Consider the following 12844-nt stretch of genomic DNA (forward strand, 5'->3'; position numbering starts at 1 on the left):
CTTTTATTTTATCTAAACATTTATTTCTTTTGTCTACTCTGACCGATATTCTTCAAAGTGACACATGTTTCAATATTTAATGCATCCTTTCTCTTGGTTATTCATCCCTTCCAAGTAAATCCATCCCACTGTTTGTTTCATTATTTAGAGAAGTAGTCAGAATCTCAGAGACATAGGCATTTCAGGAGAAAGTTCTCTATTCAAATGAACATAATGTTCTAGCTATCATTGTAAACATGCTGCTATCTTCTTAAAGATTACTGAGTTGCCAAACCATACAATTTTATGCAGCTGACCCTCTCCATTAGCAATACCCAGATAGTGAAATTACTACAATTAGTCTTATAATCACTCATCCCTAAAGAATTCTTACTTAAGACTAGGATGCTATTTCAGAGATGAGGAGTTCAACAACATGGAAGTATTGCTCTATTACTCCAACACATGGAAAACAAACTCCCTGATTTTCAAAATCATTTGAATAAACATTTCATGTGTATCTTTTTATTTATTTATTGTTTCTTGTCCTCAAAAGTTAGGAAAAGAGAATTAAAATAGCTAGTACTTATTGCTACTTCCCATGGTCTAGTCACTCTGTGAAGCAAAAAGCTCACCTATAAACACCACCTTATTCAGTGCCCACAATCACCCTCTGAGGTTGGCATTTTAGTTGCAGAACTTGAGACATTCACGTCTTTCATCCAAAGCCCACAGTGACAAATAAGTAGAGGTATAAATCTAGCCAGTATAAAGCAGAGCTCATACCTTCAACCACCAAACTGCACACTTCCCATGCAACACCTTATTTTCTCAGCTTTTCGTATCTTCTCTCACATACCAAAATTATAAATAGATAAAGAGATTTTAAAAATAAATATAGATAACTGACACAAACACTACTCTAAACATTCTTGTGCTGGATATGGGGTGTCCTAAGGCTATGAAGGGCTAGAGATGTGCAGCTTCTGGTTAACAGGGCTGCAGAACAATGAACCAGTCTGGGCTTGGTGGCTGTTGTCTCTGTTTGGTTAGGTTTTTACAAAGAGGTAGAGAAATGTAGTCTATCGGGGTTGTGAAAGACATTCTTTAAAAGTGGAAATTATATACAGAAGCTGTCAAAGGTTTGGAATGCTGCTCTACAAGATGACATATACATTTCAAGTGAAAGAAACAGAGAGAAAAGATGGCACTCTAGTCACCGAGTGTATGAACTATAAATTGAAAACACCCTCAATTCAATCTACAACTCCCCAAGTGTTTAAGGAATTCGTGAAGGTGTCAGGAAACACTTCAATACAACAAAATGACAAGATCAGCCATTTTATCCATGAAAATCTACTCTGCTGATCACCCAAGAGTTTTGCTCCGTTCTTATTTTTTATGACAAAGAACACAGCCATATCTCACTCATGTCATGTCTCACTATTACTGCAAGAGCAGAAGGCAAAGACAAGGTTGGCAGGGCACACAGAATCCAGCATTCTGAAAAGACTTGTTAGAGTTGTTGAAAACGTTTTGTAGAGAATCAGTCAATGGTGCTGGTTACTTGTAAATTTCCTCCTAGAGTGTAAATTCTCTCATTTGCTTTCACATTCTCTACAGGAAACTTTTATTTGTATACAGGCTTAATAAATGCTACATGGTGAAATGAACTGTAATTTGAATAATAGCCACAGGAAGGAGCTGCAAAGGAAATAAAAGACACGGGGGTCGGGGTGGGGGGGCAGAGTCACCACAGGGAAATGGGAGTATGTTGGGGAGGCAACATGGCAACCACATACAGTTTGGGGTTCCTTAGGCTGCATGAGTCTCCATCTTGCTTCTGGGAGCCCAGAACATTAGAGACTTCACACAGATGGCATGAGTTTTAAATATGATTATGTTTTTGACAATACCTTGTAAACTGCAAGGTGTTGTGAAATGTGAATTATCATAATAGTCTCTGCTTTTGCAAGCTAGTGGGAGACATGGCAGATAGAAGCTGTGTATACAATGCAAGGACAAATGATACACACCAACAAGTAATCATGGACAGAGCTAGAGCTGTACCTAGTGCAACGGCACTGGGAAGGTAGCAGGAGGGGAAGCTGTGCGTGCGGTTGGAGAGTTAACTTCTGGACTAGGAACAGTGTGAGGCAGAACTGACACACACAGGTCTCAGTGGGGATGAGGAGGTGCTAGAGGTGGATCCCAAAGAATGAAGGGCAGCTTTCAAAGAAAGGAGAAAGAACAGGGCTTCTGTTCATGGGTAGGGGGACAATCTAGCCAATATTTGGTTTTATTTATGCATGGCATGCCCTGAATCATGGATAATATTGTTTCTTCTGTGTGACTTGGAAATATTTCTGGTTCTTTTTATCTACCTCCCCCCAAATAAAATTATTTCATACATGTTCTTGCTTATTGGACACTGTAGGTATATATGAAGGAACTAGGAGAGTGGTAGTATAGGAACGAGAATGAAATTATAAGAAGACAACATTCTGAACCAAATTATACTAAAACTATAAAAGTGAAAAAGTAAAATAAAATAACAATCAATTTGGTTTTTTGTAGCCTCTTTTAGCAGAGGTGTAGTTTGGGTGGTTTTTGAGTGGGGACTTTAAGGGAGAGGGTCAAGTGAGAAGTTGTAGAGGTTGATGATGTAGCTTTACCAGAGTAGACCAAGAATTATTGAGGCTTTCATTATCACAAATAAGTTCAATATCTATCTCTATAGAGGCATTTCAAATATTAATAAAATCTACTTGCATAACACATGTGAAAACTTCTTTGGGTTTCACAACCACCTGTAGGATAGTTGGGGCATTTTTAAAAGTGCATATTTCACAGTAAGAAAGGCTCTAAAAGATTAAGCAATTTACTCAAGACCATACAGGCAAGAAGTGGCAGAGCCAGAACTCAACCCCAGATATTTGACTCCGAATGCAATGTTATTTCCACATCACGTCATGTTTTATTTGGGTAGTAGGTTGTGGGGGCGACTTTCCTTGCAAGTTCCCCCTACCACCACAGATGAAAGTATACGTGACTGAGACACGATGTGATAGGCATGTGTCCATGGCGATGGCTCTAGGCCTCTGGCTTGAAGGAGGTCCCAAATCTGTTCAGGTCCCTGTTCCAGGCACCACATGTGGGGGCAACTTTCCTCGAAAGTCCCCCCAGCCACCACGAATGAGAGTAAATATGACTGAGACATGATGTGATCTGCTTGGGGAGAAGTGACCATTTTCCCAGAGGAAAAAGGCCGTGAGCAGTGGCCAGTTTCTCTGAGGAGAAAAAGGCCTCAAGCCCCCTCCTCCAGGGCCTTTTATTAGGTTGTAATACACAGGAATACAGGGGGGCAAAGATCACACAGCAGATAACATTTCGAAGAAATCTGAGGGCTTAGTATGAGTCAGAGTCTATCAGGAACAGAGTTTTAGGGTTTCTTGCTTGAACCCTTAACATATGAATGAAAGCACTCTTAGCAGAGCAGATTTCACAGGTTTATCAGCAAGTCTTTGTGATGCCAGATTTTTCCCCAGGACACACTCTAGCAAGACAAGGAGCTGCCCCTCTCCCAACAGGTATTCAGGCTTAAGGGGATTAGAGCCAGGAAGCGCTTCTCCTAGAGAACATGGGGACTCAAGCTTTGTCAAAGCCGGGGGTGAGAGTCCATTGCTTCCTGTTTGTTGCAGCCCCCTCAAGTCATTCCATGAAGGCCTCCCAAGTGATCAAGTCTGACTTAGGTTGCCCCCCCCTCTGAAGGGTCTTACCTGTCACTGACTTCTGACCAAGCTTTGGGGGTAGGGAGAGGAAACTGAGGCAGCATTTGCTACCAGAGACAAGCTTTTTCTCCTTCTGCTCGCATTCCAAAATTCCCTCGCCCTTAGCCACAAGGAGTCGAGATACAATCCCTATAACCAGGCAGAGCGGTCTACAATAGTAGGTAGGATTTTTGCGTTTTGGTTCTGACATTTGCACCTTTATTTTCACGGTCTTTTATTCTTCCGTGCTCACTACAGACCAGAGCCCATTGAATCACTGTCTTCTTTTCTCTCATCATTCTCTATCAGTTCTTCTCTTTTCCCTCCACCTAAACTTTTCTTACAACTTATTTCCTTTCCCTCATCCTGCCAATAACAAAGTGTGATGCTCTGAAATGACCCTTACTTTCTGTTAATTTCTTTAGGACAACCACCGGAACCAGTAGAGGAATCAGAGTCGGTCTCAAGCCTATTTATTTGTGATCTGTAAAATGGTAATAAAACAGAAAAAGTGGGCCCATCCTTTTGTAAACTGGTGAAAGTTTTTGTAGGCAAACAAACTTTTTAATTTAATTTAAGAGTTTTCCTAGAAGAAAGTGTTCAGAAACACACGTTGCATTTCATTGTGCAATAGCTCCATCCAGTAGTTGTCAGAGGAAGAGCCCAGCAGCCCTGGGAGAAAGCCAACCAGCTTCCAGAGTCTGAAGGCTGCTGGCTTCAGGTCTCTCGCACTGACCACTATTCAGCCTGGAGGCTGTTAGGAGCTGTCTGACACAATTGCAAGAGAAACTGTTCATAATATTGAAACCTGTCGATAAAAATTACTGTTGTGTTTATAACTGAAATACAAAATTATCCACCTTTTAAAAAAATTTTTAGTTATTTATTTTTAGAGAGAGGGGACAGGAGGAAAAGAAGGAGAAAAAGATCAATGTGTGGTGTCCTCTTGTGCACCTCCTACTGGGGACCTTAACTGCAACCCAGGCATGTGCCCTAGACTGGAAATCAGACTGGCAACCCTTTGGTTCACAGGCTGGCCCTCAATCCACTGAGACACACCAGGCAGGACCAATCCACCTTTTTAAATTTCCTTCCCAGAATAAAGCATTCAGCACTTAAGTGACATTAAAACAGAGGTGAAAATTAAAATAATTTTTAGGTGACTTTATTTACCTACTTTTACCACTTCCAATCACTTACCCAACTATGCCAGAGTAGAGCAGAGAGGAATGAAGAAGAGGTGAGATTAATTCTGACCGGTGATACTGGAAAGGCTTCAGAGAGATTACTTGTGAGCTGAGATTTTAATTGCAGCACTTGAGGGAGAGCCGTTCAGGTTGAGAAGATAGGGTGTGTTCAGGGAATGGTGAGCGTGGCTGGATGCCACGGATTGGAAGAGATACAGTCAGATATTTTCATGTCTCTTTCCCTTACTGAAACCTAAGGTCTTTGAGGACACAGCCTGGGTCTAGTTTATCCAGAACCAAACACCTTTCGAACTTCCTCAAGCCTGCACCCTCTGTAAATATCCCCATTGCAGAGGACCCTGTACCTCAAGGAAAGGAATTTGGATATCATCCTTAGGTAATGAGCAGGTCTTGGGAATTTAAGCAGGGAGATTACTGTATTTGCATGTTTTTATTTGATCTTTATTGTATTTTTCCATTACCATTTATTCCCCTTATACCCCCCTTTCCCCAGCAATCACCACCCTGTTGTCCATGTCCATGAGTCCTCTTTCCTTTTTGCTCAATCCTTCCATTCCCTCACCTCCCACTCACCACTACTAGCTGTCATCTGCTCTCCAACTACGAATCTGTCTCTGTTTTGCTTGTTAGTTCAGTTTGTTCATTAGATTTCACATATGAATGAAATCATATGGCATTTGTCTTTCTCTGACTGGCTAATTTCACTTAGCATGACATTCTTTAGGTCTAACCATACTGTTATAAGGGGTAAAATGTTCTTTCTTATGGCTGAGTAGAATTCCACTGTGTAAATGTCCCATAGTTGTTTTACCACTCATCTGCGGATGGCCACTTGGGCTGCTTCCATATCTTGGTGATTATAAATAATCCTGCAATGAACTTAGGGATGCTTATGTTCTTTTGAATTAGTGTTTTGGGTTCCTTCGGCTATATTCCCAGAAGTGGGATAGCTGGGTCAAAAGCTAAGTCTATTTTTAACTTTCTGAGCTATCTCCATACTGCTTTTTCCATGGTGGCAGCAAAAATCTGCATTACCACCAACAGTGCAAAAGGTTTCATTCTCCACACCCTCACCAGCACTCGTTTGTTACTGTATTGATGATAGCCATTCTAACCAATGTGCCTTTAATTTGCATTTCTATGATGATTAGTGATGTTAAGCATCTTTTCATATGTCTATTGGCCACTTCCTCTTTGGAGAAGTGTCTATTCAGATCCTTTGCCCACATTTTTAAGAACTTTTTTTCACTGTTATTCAAGTACACTTGTCTCCATTTTCCCCACAGCACTCCCCTGGCCCCAGCCATTCCCACTTCCCACCCTTCCTTGATCCTACCCCTCTTTGTTTTTGTCCATGTGTCTTTTATAGATGTTCCTAAAAACCCTTCTTCCCCTTTTCCCACCATTATCCTCTCCACCTCCCCTCTGGTTACTGTCATTTTGTTCTTAATTTCAATGGTTATATTTCTCTGGTTATATTTTTGTTGCTTATTTGTTTTGTTGACCAAGTTCCACTTATAGGTGAGATCATATGGTATTTGTCTTTCACCGCCTGGCTTATTTCACTTAGCAAAATGCTCTCCAGTTACATCCATGCTGTTGCAAAGGGTAGGAGCTCCTTCTTTCTTTCTGCTGTGTAGTATTCCAATTGTGTAAATGTACCATAATCTTTTGATCCATTCATTTACTGACAGGCACTTAGGTTGCTTCCAGTACTTGGGCTTTGCCCATTTTTAAATTGGCTTGTTCTTTTTTTCTGATGTTCAGTTTCGTAAGCGCTTTATAAATTTTAGATATTAACCCCTTATCAGATGTATTGGCAAATATGTTCTCCCATTCTGTAGGTTCTTTTTTAATTTTGTTGATGATTTCCTTTGCTGTGCAAAAACTTTTTAGTTTGATAATCCCATTTGTTTATTTTTTTTCTTTTCTTTCCTTTGCCTATGGAGATATATCTGATAAGAAATTTCTACTGACAGTGTCCAAGATTGTGCTGCCTATGTTTCTTCTATAGTTTTTTTATGGTTTCAGGTCTTATACTTAACTCTTTGTTCCATTTTGAATTTATTCTTGTGTGTGGTGTAAGGAGGTGGTCTAGTTTCATTTTTCTGCACATATCTGCCCAGTTTTTTCAGCACCATTTATTGAATAAACTATTTTTTAGCTCATTGCATATGCTTGCTTCCTCTGTCTCATATTAATTGACCATACAGGTGTGGTTTTTTTCTGAGCTCTTTATGTTGTTCCATTAATCCATGTGTTTTTTTTTTTATGCCAGTACCAGGGTGTTCTGATTATTATGGCTTTGTAGTACAGTTTGATATTAGGTAGCATGATTCCTCCAACTTTGTTCTCATCTCTGTTGCTATTCAGGGCCTTTGCGGTTCCATATAAATTTTTGAAATATTTGCTCTAGTTCTATGAAATATGTCATTACAATCTTGATAGTAATTGCATTGAATCTATAGATAGCTTTGGGTAGTATGGACATTTTAATGATATTAATTCTTCCTATCCATAAACATGATATGTGCTCTCACTTATTTGTATCTTCTTCTATTTCTTCCTTCAGTGTCTTATATTTTTACAAATACATATCTTTTATATTCATTGTTATGTTTATTCCTGGGTATTTTATTCTATTTGAAGTAATTGTGAATGGATTGTTTTCTTAATTTCCCTTACTGTTTGTTCATTATTGGCATATAAAAATGCAACTGATTTCTAGGAATTAATTTTGTATCCTGCTAATTTGCTGAACTCATTTATCAGTTCTAATGCTTAATTGGTGGAATCTTTGGGGTTCTCTATGTCATCTGCAAATAAAGACAGTTTTACTTCTTTCTTTCCAATCTGAATGTCTTTTATTCTTCTTCTTATCTGATTGTTGTAGCTAGGACTTCCAGCACTATGTTGAATAAAAGAGGTAAAAGTGGACATCCCTGTCCACTTTTTTTTTGCTCCCAATCTGAAGGAAAATGCTTGTAGTTTTTGCCCACTGACTATGATGCTGGCAGTGGGTTTGTCATATATGGCCTTTATTATATTAGTTATGTTCCCTCTGTTCCCACTTTCTGAGAGTTTTGATCATAAATGGGTACTGTATTTTATCAAGCGCTTTTTCTGCATCTATTGACAGATCATGTGGTTTTTATCCTTCATTTTGTTTATGTGGTGAATCACATGTATTGATCTGAGAATGTTGTACGAACCTTGCATTCCTGAAATAAATCCCATTTGAGCATGGTGCATGATCTTTTTGATGCATTGCTGTATTTTTTTTGCTAGTATTTTGTGGAAGATATTAGCATCTATGTTCATCAGGGATATTGGCCTATAATTTTCTTCCTTTGTAGTGTCTTTATCTGGTTTTGAAATTAGGATAATGCTAGCCTCATAAAGTAAGTTTGGTAGCCTTCCTTCCTCTTGAATTTTATAAAAATAGTTTGAGAGGAGAGGTATTAGTTCTTCTTGGAATATTTGATAAAATTCAACTGTGAAGCCATCTGGTCCAGGGCTTTTTATGTTGGAAGTTTTTCAATTTCTGCTTCAACTTCAAAAGGTATAATCTCTCACTTCAGGTTCTCTGATTCTTCCTGATTTATTTTTTGAAAATTGTATGTCTTTAGGAATTTATCCATTTCATCCAGGTTGTCCAGTTTGCTGGCATATGATTTTTCATAATTTTTTTTACAATCCTTTAAGTTTCTTTGGTGTCACCTGTTATTTCTTGTCCTTTGTTTCCAATTTTATTTATTTAAGTCCTTTCTTTTTTCTTCCTTGATGAGTCTGTTTAAAGACTTGTTAATTTTATTTATCTTTTCAAAGAACTAATTCTTGGATGCATCAATCTTTTGTATCTTTTTTTAGATTTTTAAAATTTATGCTCTAATCTTTATTATTTTCTTCCTTGTACTCACTTTTGGCTTTGTCTGTTCTTTTTCAAGCTCCTTCAAGTGTGAAATTAGATTCTTTATTTGAGCTTTTCCTTGTTTTTTGAGATAGGCCTGTAATGCTATGAATTTCCCACTTAGGATTGCTTTTCCCATGTCCCACAGATTTTGGATTATTGTGTGATTTTCATTTGTTTCAATGTATCTTTTTATTTCTTCTTTCATCTCATTGTTAGCCCATTCATTGTCAATAATGTTATTTAACTTCCATTTCTTTGCACGTTTTTCAATGTTCTTGTGATTTATTTCTGGTTTCATAGCATTGTGATCAGAGAAGATGGTTGATATAATTTCAGTCTTCTTAAATTTATTGAGGTGTGTTTTGTGTCCTAACATGTAGTATATCCTAGAAAATGTTCCATGTGCACTTGAAAAGTGTGTATATTCTGCTGCTTTGGGGTGAAATGATCTGAAGATATCAATTAATTCTATTTGATGTAGCATGTTGTTTAAGGCCTCTGTCTTTTTTTTTTCTACCTGGAAGATCTATCCACTGAAGTCAATGGGGTATTGAAATCCCCATTTATGACTGCATTTCTGTTGATCTCTCCCTTTATGTCCATCAAGAATTGCTTTACATATTTAAGTGCTCCTCTATTGGGTGTGTAAATGTTTACTAGGGTTATATCTTCTTGTTGGATTGTTTCCTTTATCATTAGGTAGTGTCCTTCTTTGTCTCTTAATATAGTCTTAGTTTTAAAGTCTATTTCTTCAGATATAAATACTGCCACCCCAGGGTTTGTTTGTTGGTTTTTTTCCATTTGCATGAAATATATTTTTCCAACCATTTACTTTTAGCCTATGTGTATCTTTTGATCTGAGGTAGGTCTTTTGGAGATAGCGTATATGTGGGTCTTGTTTTCTTATGCATTCAGCAGCTCTTTGTCTTTTGTAGGAGCATTTAAGCCATTTACATTTAAGGTGATTATTGATAAATATGTATGCAGTGCCATTTTATTGTTAGACTGTTTTCCTCTTTTTTTTCTTTCTCTTCTTCATCTCATTCTCCTCCTCTCCTCCTCCTCTTGGCCTCCTTCTCCTCTTCCTCCTTATTCCTTCAGTAAACCCTTTAACAATTGTTGCAGTACTGGTTTGGTGTTGACAAACTCCTTTAGCTTTTTCTTGTCTGGGAAGCTCATTATTTCCCCTTCAGTTTTAAATGACAGCCTTGCTGGGTAAAGTAGCCTTATTTGTAGGTTTTTGCTTTTCATCACCTTGAATATTTCATGCCATTCCCTTTTGGCCTGAAATGTTTCTGTTGGGTAATCAGATGCCAGTCTAATTGATGCTCCCTTGTAGGTAACTACCTGCTTTACTCTTGCAACTTTTAGGATTCTCTCCTTGTCTTTATGCCTTGTCATTTTAATTATGATGTGTCTTAGTGTAGGCCTCTTTGGATCCAACTTGTTTGGGACTCTGAGCTTCCTAGATTTTTGTGTCCTTTTTCCTTCACCAGACTAGGGAAGTTTTCAGTCATTATTTCTTTAAACAGGTTCTCGATCCCTTGCTCTCTCTCTTCTCCTCATGGTATTCTTATGATGTAGATATTGTTATGCTTCTTGTCATCCAAAATGTTTCTTAAGCTCTCCTCATTTTTTTGTTATTTTTTTTTTCTCCTCTGCCTGGGTGTTTTTTTTTCTATTGTCTTCCAAAACACTGGTTCAATCATCTGCTTCATCTAACTTACTGTTTATTCCTCCCAGTGTATTAATTATTTCAAATATTGCATTCTTTTTTGTGACTGGTCCTTTTTTATGGGTTCGATGTCTTTTTTCATGCTGTTGAGTATTCTTACAATTATTACTCTAAACTCTCTAATAAATGTCTTGCCTCCATTTCATCAAGTTCTTCTGGAGAATTCAGCTGCTCTTTTATTTGAGATCTCTTTCTTTGTCTTCCCATTTTAGCTACTTTTTTGTGCTTTCTTCCTTAGCTAATAATCAGCCTTTACACTGATTGGTTGTTAATCTAATCAAGCTGTGATCACCAGCTGGCCTTAGGCACCACAGGGCGGGGCAGAATAATTCCTGTGGGCAGGATATTACTTCCACTCAGGCCGGTACCATTTAGAGAGGAGTGCTCTGCTTGAGAGACATGGCTCACACAGTATGGGGAATGACTGAGCACAGGGAGTCTGGCAGGTGTTCCTTCAGTACTATGTACTACTATAGCCCTTTTGTATAAAGCCAGCAAATAAATATACAGGTATTTTTGTATATGCATGGAAAAACTTGAAAACTCTATGCTGGGCAGATTTATTTACATTGTTTACCCTTCTGCATTGTTGGAACCTGCATGTTTCTCAGTATGTCCAGTTTTAAAAGCCATCCCTCCCCAAACACACAGATGTACTAAGCATTTATTACACAATAAAAGCATACCAGATATTATAGATAGAACCATGAATAATATTGTTTAATCCTTCAGCTTTCATATGGATATAATGATTCTCAAAACAATTGCTTTTACATGCAGCACAGTAGGCCACACTCCCCCATTGCATGGAGAATCTATGAGATACTTTCTACAAGAGCGAGATCTACATGAGAATGGTAAAATGCCTTCTACCTCTTTTGTTAGTTGATATCAAGGACTTGCCTAACTCCAGAATTTCTTGCAGTACTTACTAAAAATCCTGAGACATAATTAATTTACCAGGTTAATTAGCTTAAAGTCTCCCAAAGTATATTCTTGAAGCAGAGAAATAAAATAGTGACAAATTTAACAGTGGTTATAAGGAAATTCCCTGGGACTCTGACCCTCCAAAGTGATGAAATGAGATCTTGAACAACCTGGTTATAAAAAAAAGTATGCTGAAGTTATCAGGGTCTGTGTAAAGATGAAAATAAGGAATTAGGAAATTACTGTAGACTAAATTAGAATCTATCAGCTTTGCATGGGTAGGACATATTATGATTACATGTTAAGAATTTGCTGATCAAAAATACTTAAGCAATTAGTTCGTCATTAAAAGCACTTCATAGAAAATACATTTATAGAAACTAATCATCAAAGAGCTTTGCATTACTACAAAGGTACAGTAATAAAGCCAGTGTGGTGCTGGCATAAGGATAGACATATCCATCAATGGAACAGAACTGAACTTGCAGAAATAAACTTTCACAAACACAATCAGCTGATTTGCAATGGAGTGACAAGACAATTCAATAAAGAAAAGCAGTCTTTTCAAAAATAAGGTTCTGGGACAACCAGACTGTCACATACAAAAGAATGAACTTGGATTCCGACTTCATAGCATATATAAAATTAACTCAAATCAAAGACCTAAATATAAGAGCTAAAATCCACAAAACTCTTAGAAGAAAACAAAAGTATAAATCTTTGTAAACTCAAACTAGGTAATACTTTCTAAGATGTGACACCAAAAACAACAAAAGAAAAAATAAATGGGACTTCATCAAAATTAAAAACTTTTGTGTTTCAAAGGACACCATAAAGTGAGCATACAACCCACAGAATGGGAACGAAAAACTGCAAACTGTGTATCTGATTGGAAGAGATTTGTACCTAGTATATATAAGGAACTCCTTCAACTCAATAATAATGATACAAAAAAACCCCAAGTTTGAGATGGGCAAAGGATCTGAATAAATATTTCTCCAGAAAAATATGTACAAGTGGCCAACATGCACATGAAAAGATGTTCGACGGCATTACCCATCATGGAAACGCAAATCAAAACCTCTGTGAGAACCAGTTCACACCCACTAGGATGGTTGTAATTAAAGGCAGATAATAAATGTTAATGAGGATGCAGAGAAATTGGAACTCTCATAAATTGTACAATGTTGCTGCCACTTTGGAAAATAGTTTGTCAGTTCCTCAAAAGATTAAATATAGTTAACATATAACACAGTAAATAAACTCCCAGGAATATATCCAAAAAGAAATTAATGCTCACACAAAAACTTGT

The sequence above is a fragment of the Artibeus jamaicensis genome, unplaced genomic scaffold (genome assembly GCF_021234435.1).
Source record: "Artibeus jamaicensis isolate MK-2021 breed Jamaican fruit bat unplaced genomic scaffold, CSHL_Jam_final scaffold_916, whole genome shotgun sequence".
NCBI lineage: Eukaryota > Metazoa > Chordata > Mammalia > Chiroptera > Phyllostomidae > Artibeus > Artibeus jamaicensis.